The 16,946-nt window shown below is 38.0% G+C and overlaps 1 protein-coding gene across 8 annotated transcripts in view; it reads right to left on the bottom strand.

The window, feature by feature from the left end:
• Positions 1 to 16,946, bottom strand: part of LOC149552410 (Polynucleotidyl transferase, ribonuclease H-like superfamily protein) — a 252,443-nt gene that overhangs the window by 27,711 nt on the left and 207,786 nt on the right. The window lies entirely within an intron of this gene.

Genomic DNA, 16,946 nt, shown 5'->3' with positions numbered 1-16,946 from the left:
AAATTTCGGCCATGATGATTCTGATTTTAATGACAACAATGAGCCATGCCTGCAATAGCCTGAGATAGTAGAACTCTTACAGTTGGATGTTGTTGGCACTCGTGATTTGGCTACTATTGATGTTATTTATGAGGATGACTCATGCTGCAATGAAACTAATTTGTTATATCAAACTTTAGCAAATACTTTAGAGGACTCGTTGGTTGATGATAGGTCCCAGGACCGTGATTCATAGGGACTTGCACTTAAATGGGGAGAGGAAGGATGCGAGGAGATTGATATAGCAGTAGCTTCTACTGATTCAGATGAGACATCTGTCCAGGTACCCAGTAGTAGTAACTCTGTTATTGGTGTGTGTGACGATGATAGCACACATGATGTTATGTATCATGAGGTGAGTAATGCAAATATAGTTTCCTGTCACAATGTCGAGTATGGGTCTGAGGACATGTGCAAGAGTCAGCGATTACAGGTTCCTTATCATTTGATTGGGTAGTTGAACGTTAGTTATAACACGATTGTCATAGCTTTAGAGCAATTTGATGTTTCTTGATAGATGTTGGCTATCTATGGTTGGGCCGCTCCTATGACAAATGAGCACTATGATGGTTGTCTTTTTGTTGAGAAGTTTCATGCTCTCCAAGAGGCTATCAAGATTATGAGACAATTATTTATAGTTGTTAGCAAATTGGGATCTTGTGCTGAAGAGAAACTATATATGTTATGATGCCTTGAGGGGAAAGGAGGAGGTTGACAAGCTCACCCATCTGCTTAAGGTGACTGTAAACTCTTTGCAGTGTACTCAGTTGGCCCTCCAGGAGTCACAATCATGTTTGGATTAGGTTACCATGGAATTGAGCGAAGTACAGTCTTCACCAATTAAAGTTACAATTCAGCTATCCTCAGTGGCAGTTGGTGATGATTTGATATCCACGGGATATGGTTGTGAGAAGGTTGAGGATGTGGCCACACATATCCCAATTACAAGTGCAAATGATTCAGTTGGGATGAGTGCATTTGTAGAGAGAAGAGAGAACCCACACATTGCATCATGTTTTCCTGTGGTTACATCCACTGCAGATGTTGTTGGTAATGAGCTAGATGATAGGGGCTATATTCAGAGCTATGACGGTCAGCATTTAACCGAGGTGGGAGCTTTTAAACATCACTGTATAGGGAGGAGTATTCATAACAACTTCTTATATCCACACGCAGAGGATTCGATGATGCATCAATGTGGATTGGTTTTGAGGGTGTACCATCCTTTGGGGGTAAGTATTTGCCATCTGCAATAGATGGTATCAGTGGTTGCAAGTTGGATAACTTGTAGAGTGAGCACATCCATGATATCCCTGTAGAGGATGAAGATGGTGCTAGTGATACAACCACTTTCTGATGTTCTGATCTCCAAAAAATAATGATGTGCATTTAGTGTGTTTTGGATCCTGTTGACATGGTTAGTACTGAAGTTTGGTCAGGTCTCATTGATTGGCTTCACCACTTTGGGCTTGGTAAAGTTGAGTTTAGAGTTGAGCCGCAGAGGTCAGAGGATGTTCTTCTTGGTAGGCTTTTGTTCAACATTTGGGGTCCTTCTAGTGTATTGGGATTTCAAATAGGGCTCGCATAGGAGTTTTGGGAGATGGTATTGAGTACATATGGTTTTATTTTGTACTCTCATGTGCATGATCTTTGTCTGGTGCACACTCTAGTTGCGAATAGTGTGTATGGAAGCTCACTTTGCACAGTTCAAGGAAGCAAGATTTGTCATCTTTCTGAGTTGCTTCCCTATGGGATATTCACTCCTGTGACATCTACAATAGATTAATTTCAGTTTAGCAGGTTTTGTCAGTTAGATTGGTGATCATGCTACAGGACCTAGATGGTGATCACAATGGCATTACATGATTCTACCCTTGGGACTTGAGTGGACTGGTGTCTTATTTGTTTCTGAGATTGGTTGGGGACAAGCAATCTTAGGGAGCATAGACTGTAATGTCCCCATTTCTGCTAGCATCAGAGTTTGAGGGATTAGCCTATTACTGTGATCCTTGTAGGCTAGTTATTATGGTTGGAGGGTCTTTTGAGGCAAAGGCTTGATTATGGAAGGGTCTTGTCTTCTTCGAAATTCAGTATGATAAAATTTAGTATTCATTTGACTTAGATTGGACTTCGTTTGGGCTCAATTTCATGCACCTACTATTTATGGAAAGTCTGGTGATGGTTGAAAGGGACTCTTTCTATTTTAGGGAAGTGCATTTGGTCACAGGAAATCATAGGTGTGACTCCTAGTTCAAACAACATTAAAGGATAAGTATTTTAGGAGTTATTATTATTTTAGTGGCCAAATTATTATTAAATCATTAAATGGCTTAGTTTAAAGTTAATTTATAACTTTATAACTTCACTTAAGTTGAGGGTTCAGTCATCATTGGAAGGAGTCAATTATTTAAGTAATTCACGGAAGCCTATGCCAAGGGATTAATTAAAGTTTTGGAAGAAATGATTATCATTTTATATTATTACAAATTCAAATATGCAACCAAAAGCAAAGTTTGCATTTAAGTGAAATGTGTATGCAAGAAGCTATTGGCCATTGGTGTGTTGAAGATTTTGGCTTTAACTGTTATAAAAGCAAGCCTCTAGCTTTGATTTATTCATCTCTTGTCATTTTCTTTCATTAATTCTGCCAGTTTCATTGAGGGTTTCAACATTGGCTTTTGGAGATGACTGATTCCTCCATTCTTGGCTGCAATTTGAGCTGTTGAAACATACAATAAATCGTGTTTAAATTCTGATTCTGGTTAGTCACCAAATTGATGTTGTATATCAATTTGGAATTCATGTGATATGAAATTGGCATTCAAAGAGAAGGATTTTTATACTGCTGAAGCTAAAGATTGTGGACGTTCTTTTCTATATTGTTGGGGCACTCCATATTACTGATCTATAGCAATTAACATTGCCGCTGGAGGGCAGATTCTTGTGCTGCGATTAACCTATCTGAAGCAGTATTTGGTTTCATATACACATGTGGGGTTTGTTGGTATCTACATGTGGCATTTGGGGTGTTTGTTTGGGTTGCTTACAAGCCAGTCTTGCTTGGCGTCAACCCCTACAGCAGCGGCTATAAGTTTTGGTTTGCAAATTATGTGGCATTGACAATTCAATTGTTCTGCTGCAACTATCACACATCACAGTTGTCACAGGTTCTTTAAATAAATTTTTTTTTTATGCTTAAGATTGTAGTAAGTGTTTGCATCAAGATAATTGCAATTGAGGTTGCGTTGGCAAGCTATAATTGTTCTTAGTAATTATATTTATTTTCTCAAACATATCCATCTATTCTGAAAAAAAAGTAAAAAAATCATATATTGCAAAAACTCAGAAAATTATAAAACTTCAAAAACAAAAAGGAAGATTTCTTCAGCATAGATTTGGAGTGAGCCAGCAGGTCTCATTACAAGTAGCAGAATTCACTCAGTTGATGTTTGGGATGATTGTGTTCAATTCTAAAAACAATTTCAATTACTTGATAAACCAGAGAACATTCAATGTTTTCCATCACAAAAGATTTTGGAACAGGTCCATTTATAATAGTTGTGAGGATATTTACTACCTTCAACATTGTGATATTGTTATCAGGATTTAACTCTGTAGTTTTTGAGTCAAACTTATTGACCCATATTTCATGAGTAGTGATTCAACACGAATCCATCTCTCATGAGAATAAATGGAACACTTAGCACTCATTGGATCTAGGTGATGCTCACAGAGGTAAAGCACTAGGACTTCCTAAGAGATCACCCATCCCAGTATTACTCTAGCTTGAGCGCACTTCACTATGGAGTTCCCTCCATGGTTAAACCCACTCTGCTTGCAACCCCATTTGCAAAACCTTCACCAAGTGTTGTGCCTTACGAACCAGTCATTAGAAAGCCACTTAAGCTCATCAATTGATAAGTAGGAGATAATTTCCACAGCAAGTCAAATTGTGATATCACTATCAAAATTTAACTATGTAGTTTTTGAGTCAAACTCATTGACTCATATTTCATGAGTAGTGATTCAACATAAATCCATCTCTCATGAGAATAAATGGAACAATTAGCACTCATTGGATCTAGGTGATGCTCACAGAGGTAAAGCATCGGGACTTCCCAGGAGGTCACCCATCCCGGTAATACTCCAACTTGAGTGCACTTAACTACAGAGTTCCCTACATGGTTAAACCCACTCTACTTGCAACCCCTTTTGCAAAACCTTCACCAAGTGTTGTGCCTTATGAACCATTCATTAGAAAGCTCCTTAAGCTCATCAATTGATAACTAGGAGATAATTTCCAGAAAAAGTCAAATTGTGATATTGCTATCAGGATTTAATTGTGTAGCTTTTTAGTCAATTTCATTGACCCATGTTTCATGAGTAGTGATTCAACACAAATCCATCTCTTATGAGAATAAATGGAACTCTTAGCACTCATTGAATCCAAGTGATGCTCATAGAAGTAAAACATTGTGACTTCCCGGGAGGTCACCCATCCTAGTACTACTCCAACTTGAGTGCACTTAACTACGGAGTTCCCTCCATGGTTAAACCCACTCTGCTTGCAATCTCATTTGCAAAACCTTCACCTAGTGTTGTGCCTTATGAACCATTCATTAAAAAGCCCTAAGGCACAACACTAGGTGAAGGTTTTGCAAATGAGATTGCAAGCAGAGTGGGTTTAACCATGGAGGGAACTCCGTAGTTAAGTGCACTCAAGTTGGAGCAGTACTGGGATGGGTGACCTGCCAAGAAGTCCCGGTGCTTTACCTCTGTGAGCATCACCTAGATCCAATGAGTGCTAAGTGTTCCATTTATTCTCATGAGAGATGGATTCATGTTGAATCACTACTCATGAAACATGGGTCAATGAGTTTGACTCAAAAACTACATAGTTAATTTAACTTGCTGTGGAAATTATCTCCTACTTATCTATCTTTAACATGTTTTTATCCACATTAAGTTTTAAAAATTTATAGACAAGTATGAGATGTTAGTGAAGTTTATACAATTTGGTCATTTTACTTGAAACTTTCTAAAACATTTTCAACAAATTCACTTAGTGCATATCATACAATCATTAAGTGCTGCAAGACCACATTTGTTTTAAGCTTTTATATGAAACAGCTCGCACGCTTTGTCAATGATATATTTTACAGCCATGTCAACTTGAGGAATTACAACCAAAACATCTAACAAAAATCTCCTTCTTGATATGATTATTAGATAAGTTTTGATTAATGTTCACAAGTTGAGCAAATTGGCAAAGAACATGAATTTGGCACTGCATATACTTGTTGAAAGTTTCTAAAGATTTATCAATAGATCCATTTTGGATGCATGCCCCACATATTTTATTCCCTGAGATGACATCTCTTTGAAGGCATTACATCAAACAGTTCATATGACACATCTATGCCTCCAGATGCAATATGCATGTCTATTGAGAATTTTCAACTAAAACTTCTGACAAGGATCCCTTTAATTATGTTTCAGTGGACTTCCATAAAGCTTTCATTATAGCACTATTATTCTGGTGGCATAAGACCACATTAATACACAGGAAATTCACCAAACAAGTTGTGGCTTGGTCTACACTCCTATGTGTTGCATTTGGGTACCAAACATCTACCAGCTATTATATTAAACAAAATTCACCCTTCTGCTGTAGTGTGGTTCAGTGTAGGAGTCAGAATATACTTAAATTCTTAACAACTCTAATAGTTGTTCTAAGTTTCATGTTTAACAAACCAAAAGCAATTGCCAACTATTCACTATGGCAGCAAATAAATAATTATATTTCCTTCTCTTCAAGAACATTAAGTAGATGCCTTGAATCTGGAATGACGATGCCGTCATTTGCCATGCCAATTTCTCCAGCTTGGAATTGATAATGCCATTTTAGCACAAGCATTAAGGATGCATGTAAGGTAGCATTTCTTAAGGCATTTTATCGAATAGATCAAATGCCTTTATTATGTTCACATTTTGTATGCATATCAATCAAAGCACTTTGAATCCTATTAATTCATAATAAATCCCTATTTTCATTATGCTTTGATGCATGATCATATGCTGTTGCAAAGCTCCCATTTAAGCGCAACATTGGGGATGCAGGGAAATGTTGAAAATTTGGCACTCCATCTGTCATTTGTGTTGTCGGTAAATTCTATATTGTAGTCGACGGGTAGAATAGTATCCAAAAGGGTGCGTGATGGTTGAGTCACCCCTTTGGGAAGGTATATGTACACTGTCCAAAATGGACTTTGTAATCATCATCATTGTAATCGGATTGTAAGCATTGAGCACATATTGCATATATGAATAAAGTATTTGTTTTGCATTATATCTTGCTATACTACATGTGTTAAGTATTCTTTTACCATGTACGGTAAACATTTGGTGTCGTTGCCAGTTGAACCTAGGATGAAGGAAATGTTATGAAGATTAATGCCAAATTTGCTTAACAAAGATGGGAACAAGATAAAAGATAAGGATGAAATACGTACAGCACAAGAAGTTTTAATTTTAGCACAACAAGCGGAGCGTAGATAGAAGCTTTAGTAGATTGCCGATGGACACCGAGGGGGTGAAGGGGCACAGACGGAGGGGGTGCACTCACCTAGTAGCCAAGGAGTGCCAAGGAATTGTTGGAAGAGACTTGACAGCAATTGAATTTGGTAGAAGAGACAAGGGAGGAGTTCCTTAACTTGTATACGCCGAGGGTAGAGAATCTGAATGAAAGGCAAGTAACTCACATGGCTCAAAGTGCCAAAGGAGCACGAGCGTGGAGTGAACTCTTCGTTCCCGATACACTTGATGAATAGATACAAGCAAAGAATTGAGCAACTTTGCATGAGGAAGATCTTTTCTGACTAGGTAACGTGGTTGTTGGAAGTAGAGTGGTTGTCCAAAGCAACGTGGTTGTACAGAACAGTGCGGGTGTGCAGAACAACGCGAGTGTGCAAAACAACGCGGGTGCTCAAAACAGCACAAGTGTGGAGAACAACGCGGGTGCTCAGTACAATGCGGGTACACAGTAGGTACCTCAGAATCAGAAGAAAGTAACAATGGCAGGACCAAAGGAGAAATTGCCAAAGTTTAATGGAGACAGGACGACAAATTTAATCAGACACTGAAGACGTGTGAAACAATATGGACAGTAAACAATGTAACAGATGAAGATGATTGGGTCCAACAGTTTCCAGCAACTCTACAGGGCATAGCAATTGATTGGTTTGTAGACACGGATCCTCAGAAGCTAACTACATGGGTAGAAGTTAGAAAGGAGTTCATAGCAGAGTTCTGACTGCTAAGAGACGACAATGAATTGTAGCAAAGATATACAACATAAAGCAAGGTAAGAACGAAACCATCTATGCCTATGCAAGACGGCTGAAAGAGTTAGTGGGGAAGATGGAGAGCCAACTGGCTGACGGATTGAAAAAACGATGGTTTGTGGAGGGGTTACGACCGACTCTGAAAAAGAAAATAAAGATTGTGTCTCCAACATTGTACACAGATGCGTATAATAGGGTGATGGATCTGGAAAGCGAACAGAAAACAAGTAAGAAGAAGAAGCACAAATCATCGGATTCAGACAATTCATCGTCCGAAAGTAGCAGCAGTGATGAAGAATCAAGCAAGAAAGTTCGAGCATTATAGAAAGATATGCTACGAATGATGAAAGAATTTAAAATTGAAAAAGAATCCGAACTCGGTGAAGGGACAATTGTGGTGTATGGACTGTAAAGAGGAAGGCCGCACAAAGGGTTCATGTCCGAGGAAACAATTTTGTGATATCTGCCAGGTGGCAGGACATTCCATAAAGGAGTGCCTATTTAATATGAAGTCAAAAGGACACCCGTACGTGTTATTGACGCAAGACGTGTCCACTGGAAATAACACAAACAACGATGCAACCTCAGGAGGTTATCGCAACAATAATCAGCGTGGAAGGGGCAGAAATAATAATAACAATAATAATAATGGAGGCTGGAGTCGGATTCAATAAGATGTGAGTGGACGAACAATGATACAGTGTCGTGCGTGCAACCTCTGGGGGCAATTCGCCAAAGATTGTACCACAAAGGAGACACCGCAGCTATTATGCAAATGGTGTGGTCTCGGAGACCGCAAAGATTCAAAATGCCCGAAGCAGGGGGTAAAATTGCTAAGTATCGAAGCATGTGATAAGAAGGTACTAGCCATTACACATGAGCAAGCTAAGAAGGCGAAATACCCTGATGTAGGCGAAATACCCTGATGTAGAAGAAGAAAAGAAAAGGTTACAACAAGCACGAACAAAGTTGGAAAGACAGATGAAAAAAGGAAAACTGCAAGTAAAAAGCATTGTCGATACCTCGAAAAGGAACTTAGCTGAACAAAACATGATAAGATAGGTAATGCAAACAGAAGTCCCTATTAAATTAAATGACCTTCTTCTCACAATGCTACAATTACGGATGGCCATTCTGAATATGACACCACTTATGAAAGCAACGGAGGAAATAGGGACGATAGTGGAATGACAATAGCAGACCCAATGCTATTGGCAATCACGACAGGAAGGCATCCAGCAGTTGTCGAGATGGGCATTCTGGGAACTGTACTAACAGACACAATTGTGGACAGAGGGTCAGGCGTGAACGTGTTACCGGAAGATATGTGGAAAAAGTTAGTACAACCCATGCTGTGGCCACCTACATTCCAGTTACTCACGACATATCAACACGCAATCAAATCGTTGGGAACCTTGATGGCACAGCTAGTAACTATTGGAACACAACCATTCTTATTAGATTTTGTGGTCATTCCGCTAAAAAGAAGAGGGTATGATGCTATCCTTGAATGGGGTTGGTTGGTGCAAGCAAAAGTGAAACATGGCTGGAAACGAAATACCCTATCCATGCAACGCAGAGGACGAAGATTCATAACTGACTTGCACACACAAATGGTAGGTGAGGAGGCAATGTTGTTAGATTTTGAAGGTGAAGGTGACAATGAAGGAAAGAAGAGAATGGAACCGGACGAAGGAGTATTGAGATTAGGAGGGTCGAATGATGACGACCTAGACTTGGTGAACAGCCTATTCCATTGGCAGATAGAGGATTACGAGCTCTTTCCGAACTATAATATGTTAAGGGTCGACAAAGGTGAGAAAAGAGAGGAAAATGAATGTTCGAAGGAATACAGAGAAGCAGAAGAAGGAAAGGAGGTTACGGCTGAAGCTAAAGGGAAGAACATATCATACGAACCCAGCAAAAAGAAAGATTCCACCGTACGGTACACGGTGAACGGACTGCACAAAAAGAAAATGTTACGCCACACCACAGATTTAGTAGAAAGGTACCGACAGCAAGGAAAACACATCATACGGTCTGCACAAGAAACAAAGAGGAAGGGCTTAATAACAACTTCAGGAATACAGAGTGCAAGTTCTAAAATCAATAATACAATTGTTGATGGCAAGGAGTGGCAGCTGACAAAATTCATGGTACCAAGTTCAAGGATTGCGATCAAATACAAGCTTGGATAAATGAAAAGTCTGAGGGAGGGATGGTATAATTTAAATGAACTTGATGAGCAATGATTGCCGGCACAATGGGCCACGAAGGTTATACAGAACAGGCATAAGGCATGGCACGACAAGCACTTGAAGTTGAATAGATTTCAATCGAGACAACTAGTGCTGAAGTATAATGGGCGCAACGAGATCAGACCAGGCAAATTTAAAACTAAGTAGGTCGGGTCATATAAAATCCGCGAAGTGGGCGATGACAGAGCAATAAAATTATGGATGCTCGATGGGAAGGAAGTAGCCAATGCAGTGAATGAGTCGAAACTGAAAGTCTATCATGAAAGAAATAATGCACCTCTGTGGACGAACAATTGAGGGACAGTATAAAAATAATAAATAATAATGTATATATGTAAGATAAGTAAATGTAGATAATATATAAAGTTGAACATAATTTCTGAGTACGGACCCAAAAATAATAAAATGAGGATAAAAAGAATAGGAATAATAAAGTAAAACAAAATAAGTGTTGTACGGCCTTTACAGTAACATAAAGGGGGAAAAAAAACCAGAACCGTATGGCTATTGGGGGAATGGAAAGCCTACAATACAGCTTGTGAAAAAGCAAAGGGAATTTGTGCATACAAACAGAGACCGTACGACTATATGGAAGAGAGGTACCATATGGCAATCAGAGAAGGGTGAAATCTAGACACTGTACGGCAGATTGACAATATAGAAAAGCAGCATACGGTCTGTACAGAGGACATAAATAGTGAGGGCATCCAAAAAGAAAACCCTATACGGCCACATGTGGAAGAGAATAAAAGGGGATACGATCATAGCAAAGCAGAGTGGTACGGCCTAATAAGACATAAATTACTAAACTAATCATTGTACAAAGAGTATTTGAAGGAAAATCCATCGTGTACAATGAACAAGAAGGCAAAGAAGAAGCCAGAGAATTGGAACCGTACAGCCAATAGGGAAGGAATAATTCACTGTACGGCTCGCAAAGAGAAGTTTTGTTTAGGCTTGACCATACAGCTTGAGGAAGAAGAACCATACAGAGAAAGCAATAACCATACAACCATATGGAAGAATGAAGGTGAAGCACCGTATGGTGTACGACCCGTACATAAGAGAGGAGGAAGGCACTAAAATGGCAAAGTGGAACAATAGAGAGACATATGACATTTTGAAGCACCATCTCACATTTTGAATGATGGCATTTTGAAAGACTGTAAGGCATGTTGAATGCTGGTAAAGGGCCGTATGAACACAAAGAGAAAGAAACTAACCATATGGAAATAGGAAAAGACCAACCATATGACAAGCCAGTATAAAAGACAATTGTCGTACGACTATCACAGAGCATTACAAGTGATTATTCACTGTACAACATTTATAAAGGCGGAAGTGGAAGCCATACTATTCAAGAAGCAGGAGCCATAAAAATAAAAAAGACAAATCAAAACACTTCACAATGAATAACGTATGATACCGAAGGGAAGGAAAAGACATAAATAGGTAGTAAAACATAAGTAGTTGGCAGGAAGAGTATTGGATTGGAAGAAAATCACAAAAATGGCATTGCCCTCTAGACCCCTAGTGAGTTTAGTTATCAGTCGTGGGAAGTGTGACCAATTGATGAGAACTAGAGTTGCTGTAGGCATGGAGTGTTTGTATGCCAGAGGTGGAGAGGGCACTGGAGCAAGCCTTTCGAGAGGGGTGTTACACTTTGAGGGACTCGGAGTAGGTGTTGGACATGAGGCTGTCTTGGTGGATGCATAGAGAGCTCGGAGGAGCTGATCATCCAGTTGGAGGAAGCCGAGCGACACTTGGCTTAGTGTACTTAGGAGTTGGAAGCAGAGAAGGTGGCACGAGTCGCTATCATGGTCAAATTGGCTAGGGAGACAGTATTGTGTTAGCAAAGCCTATAAATGCAACGTGTTTTTGGAGACCAGTTCGGTACAGACATGGGAGGAATGTGAATGTGACGTGACGGAAAAAGATCTATCTTGTTATAGATGCATATTACACCCTTCGGAAGAGCCACGCATACCGGGTAGCAGCTGAGAGGGCTCGGGAGGAGTCAGCTGCCAGGTTAGCCACGGAGAGGGCAGCCTAGGAATTTGAGAGGGCAGCCCTATTAGACAGACAGAGTCAGCTACAGAGATTAGCAATGCAAAAGGAACAGTTAGCAACAAAGGAGCGAGTAGTAGATGAAAAGGAGAAAGAGTTGGGAGAGATTGTTGGAATGTAGTTAGCTTTAGCGCTTCAGATGAATGCAGAAGCAGAATTGAAAGTTCGAAAGTAGCAAGTCTACAAGCTAGGGGCAGAGCTGAATGAACTGAGGGCGCGGATTGGCCACTACGCCAAGGATGCATCCCTCTATTTAGTACCTATACATTGGTGTAATTAGTTGTTATTTTGAGTTTTGTTGTATTGTCGTTCTGGAGACGACTTTTCTTTTGGAGGGATGATGTTGTCGGTGAATTCTATATTGTAGCCGAGAGGTAGAATAGTATCCGAAAGGGCGCATGACGGTTGAGTCACCCCTTCGGGAAGGTATATATACACAGTCCGGAATGGACTTCGTAATCATCATCATTGTAATCGGATTGTAAGCATTAAGCACATATTGCATATATGAATAAAGTATCTATTTTGCATTATATCTTACTATACTACATGCGTTAAGTATTCTTTTACCTTGCGGTAAACAATTTGCACTTGTGTGGCAATTTCTAAAGTCGATTCAACAAATCAATTTGAATCGATTTTGACCATATCCTACAATCATCTATTCCATGAAACAAGATTTCTTTGAGGCATTTGCCAGCCAGCTCTTCTCTTTTGAATGGATGCACTTTCCTTGATCTAAGCTCTCATTTTAGCTCAGCTAAGGAATATGTTAGCAAAGATTGTTGAACATGGATTTATGCCAACCTGAATTTTCTTGAAAGTTTCTAAGGTCCTTTGAACCAATCTTTGTTGTGCAAGCTTTTCAATCATTCAATTCTTTGAGGCATCTTGCAAAATAATTAGGTCCTTTGTCAACAATTCCACATTTTCCATGCATTTCTGGCAGGGCATTGTAACACAACTCACCGTTGAATAAACAATCCATTAGTCCTTCCCACTTTGTGACCACAAAATTACAAATATTAAAAACAACTCTGATAAGAATTCAACAACCATAACAATACTGTGGCGGTTGTCCTTACAGAGGCAATTGCCAAACAGTTACAGCCTTGACTGCAAGTGAGCAGATGAGACATCAGTATTGAGTTCCAACACAAGTGGAATACACAAGACTGCCATGGCTACTTTCAAATATTTCAATGTCCAAATGAAGATAAAGAATCCAGATAATGGAAACAATGTCCCTACACTGCTTCAAAGCTTCCACATTCAACAAGCATGTTTTCCCTGCACTATCAAGCTGGTTTATGCTCACGTGGGTACTTAAAGAAACTGTTTATCTTCATCCATGCTTAAAAAATGAGCAAGTCCATAATTTGCAAAGAAATCAGCAACAGAGCATAAGTTAGAATTAAAGAAAAAGTGCACAAACACTCGACTTATAACTTGGTTTTGGCAGATTCACAACCCCTGAATCTGATCATTTATTACCTTTGACCATCATGACTTTGCAATTTTCTTTTAGCTCATCCAATTTTTAACTCGCTCACAGAATTATTAATTTAATGACAAAGCTATGCTTTTAGACAATATTTAATTAATCTCGCAAACAAATTCAAAAACTTTCTAGCAAACCTCAAAGGCCGAAAGAGACAAGCGCATAACTTTTGACCAGGTCAACTCTCTTCCACAAGATATTGTCTGGTTAATAAAAATAACACTACAACTGAAACCCAGAAATCTTATTTTCCATTTGATTGAGTAAAATCTTTGATTCAATCATTTTGCAGCCTGACCAACATAAGATTAAAGCTTTAATATCTTGCAAACCGGGATGTGGATTGACCTGAAAACTAGCCACATTGTCAAAAATAATTTGACATATATCCATGCCAAACCATTTTATTCCACCTGCTACTAAAGTTCAATTTTGCTTGCCAATAAAATCAAAAGTTTAAGACAAACTGAACTGCAAAGCATACTGGCCTGAAAATTTCCCACATTAGCTGAAATACTACCAATAAGGTTCCCAAAAAAAAGGATTCTATAATATCTTTGATAGATTTCAAATTTCTTTGTTATTTTTTAGGTTTCCCACATCGTCATGGCTGCTTCCAGGATCTCGACTGACACAAAAGACAACTCTTCTTCAAATGGCATGCCTTTCAACATAAATACAATCACTTGTAGAACGGAAAAGATGGATGAAGGAAATGACAAGCATATAACACATAAGATGCAATTGTTCACAACTAGAATTGACTAACAAAGCTATACTGCTTAACAAGGCTTATCATTTTTGCACAAAGACTTCAAATTTTGTGGTTTAAAAGACTCAAAACAATGCCAATACGCTGCTAACTCATGTGAACATTACAAGAAACCAAATTTGGTATAGTTAATTGGGGGTCTATTATTTAATGGAACTTCCAAATTTAAATTTGTCTCAAAGGCATCTTCTAGGTTGCTGCTTCTAGAGCACTATCCAACCCTTTAAGTGGATCTTTTAATCATTCTATAAATAGATAAGTGAGTTGGTCCTCGTCTATTCTCATCAGTCGTACTGAAATTCTTTGGAATTCTGCAACATAATTCTCAACAGTCCCTTGCTGCTTAATTTGGGTCAAGCTTTTAAAATCTTCTAGGGGGTGTCTTCTACCAAATCTTTAAATAAGCCTCTATGTGAATTCCTCATAGGAGGTGACATTTTGATGGCCTTGGGTGTGGATTCCATGGTACCATGATTCAAGTGCTATGCCTTCCAAGTGGAGAATGGCAAATTGGAGTTCATCTTCCTCTGTCATTAGATTGAGTGTGAGGCATGTGTAAAATGTCTACAACTAATAATGCGCTTTGATTTTTCCAGATCCGTCAAATTTTGGAAGGGTTGCTTTGTTAACTTTGTATTTAAGATCCTTGTTTGGGTTTAACCTTGCTTTTTTTCGCATTTCTTGTTTTTGGCCTTCACAAAATTCGCTAAGTGTTATAAGTTCTTTGATTTCAGGTTCCAAACTAGCATAGGCTCTAGTGTTTTGCACAACACTATTACTTGGTTGTTCTATTTCCTCTTCCTCCCTCAACATCTCCTTCCTAGGTAAGAAAAGGAAGATCCATTATTGTTTTTTGAGTACTTAGAACTTATGTCCCTTCAGTTAGAATTATAATTTGTTAAGACTTTTGATTGAATTCCCCATGTTTTGTAGTGCTTTGAGGAGTGCTTAGTTTGTTTGATTGCTTGTTCCATAAATGTCCCCATTTCATTAGCAAACTGTGCATTCATCTTATTTTTATTTCCTTTCCTTTGATTTTGCATGCATATTCTTAAGCTCTGATACAACTTGTAATAACCCTATCTACTTAGTGGTTTTTGTAATGATCTAAGAACGCAAATGGGGTCAAATTTATAATTTGGTCTTAAAGTAATAACTAATTAGTTTGGATACATTATTTATCCTGAAGATTAAAATGCAACCCTGACCTAAGGAGAAAATTATCACTTAATACTATTAGTAATTTCAAATAAGACCATTTTTTCCCTCATGCGTCTAATTCCGCGATGGATGGTAGAATTACTTCTGCTCGAGCACGGAAACAATCTACCTGAGACTCCCTCATGGTTCTTTCCCATATTGGAACTCAATTGCCTCAGAGTGATTGAATTACTCCTTTCCCTATGCATACTCCCTACCCATTGCGTATTTAGAATTAAAGAGGTGCTTATGTACTTCTCCTAATTACTGGTAGTATTATCATTTAAATTATAATTACATCAAACTGATCCAAACTTGTAAATTACACTTAGATTAGACCCACAGTATCACTATATCATTCATATTCATTAAAGATCAACTTTACTCTTCAATTACATATAAACATGGCATGATCAACATAGTTATTCATTTAAAATGATGTCAACTTTAACTTTATACATACAACTTTCATAATATTCAAGTCACTTATTTATAGTTCCACCTTATTTAAGCTTGGGCATATACCTTGACATGATAGAAATTGGTAATGGATGGTATGTTTTGCCTTTACAAAGGTTAATATGAGATTAGTGCATTTTGCCTTGTCTTGTTCGAAGATCAATGCAGGATTGAATTATATTTATTATGATTTCTCCTTTTTTTTAGTGTCTATGTTGTTCGGGCCTCATCACTATAAATAGGTAGGTCAATAATCTGACGTGACCGATATGAATATTAATGCATCAGTGGTTATTAATTAAAACTTTGAATAATAAAAATATTGTTGGTGGTTGGATATTATGGATTAATATTAACTGATTTTCATTATTAATTATTGATAGTAATTATTTTTCTATTGAATAATATTGATTCCGCTATAGAATATACTGTTAATTTTATTATTTGATATGTATTACACTATTGATTAATTAATAATGTCTTTCATAAATTACTACCAATTGCTCAAAGAAAAATATATGTACTATTATACAATCGTGTATACATTAATGGGGGTCTGTGACATTTTTCCAGAGTTGTTTGAGAGCCATTGGAGATCATGCTTCTTCACTATATTTCTCATGCAGTTTCTGATTCATGTTGGTATCATGACCAGTATATCATGATGTGTACATTCACATGTTAATGTACTGATGTAACTCGTACTATATCACCAGATCGATGTATGATGTATTATTGTAATCTCCATGTAGTGATCAATGTAAAATGTATAGGTACATGCATTTTAGTGGCCACTTGTAATTTGCAAATGTAACATGTATCTATGATTACTTGTGATGTAATAAAAGAAATGGAAAAAGATGTTTAGCCTTGTTTACATCATGGACTATTTCTATGTAGTTGTAATATTTCAATGAATTCATTCATATTGTAAACTTGTCCATATTTTCATGGTGGTCTAACTGTATTAGTCATATATGTTATGCATTGCTAGTATCAACATCGAGGAACCTAAGAGGACCTAGCTATGTGGTTAATGTTTAGCATTTATCTTGCTTTTAATGAAATATAGCTTGGTTAAGATTCTGGAATCATTGATGAGTTGATGTTACCTACATTTGTAATTATAATGTTAATTGTATCCTATGTTTTGAAAAAATATCTGCCTTTTCCTTAGTTTATAGAGTTGTTCCCTTGGGCTCCCTGGCGGAGGTGTTGCAATAGGATCGGTGTACACAGTATATAGATTGCAATGTATATCTTCTTGATAACAGTCAAGCTGAATATATTACACTTCACTGACCAAA

Source organism: Cupressus sempervirens, chromosome 6, assembly GCF_028749045.1.
Source record: "Cupressus sempervirens isolate cs-2001-9-10 chromosome 6, ASM2874904v1, whole genome shotgun sequence".
In the NCBI taxonomy this organism is placed as follows: domain Eukaryota; kingdom Viridiplantae; phylum Streptophyta; class Pinopsida; order Cupressales; family Cupressaceae; genus Cupressus; species Cupressus sempervirens.
This window is presented reverse-complemented; position numbering and strand designations above follow the sequence as displayed.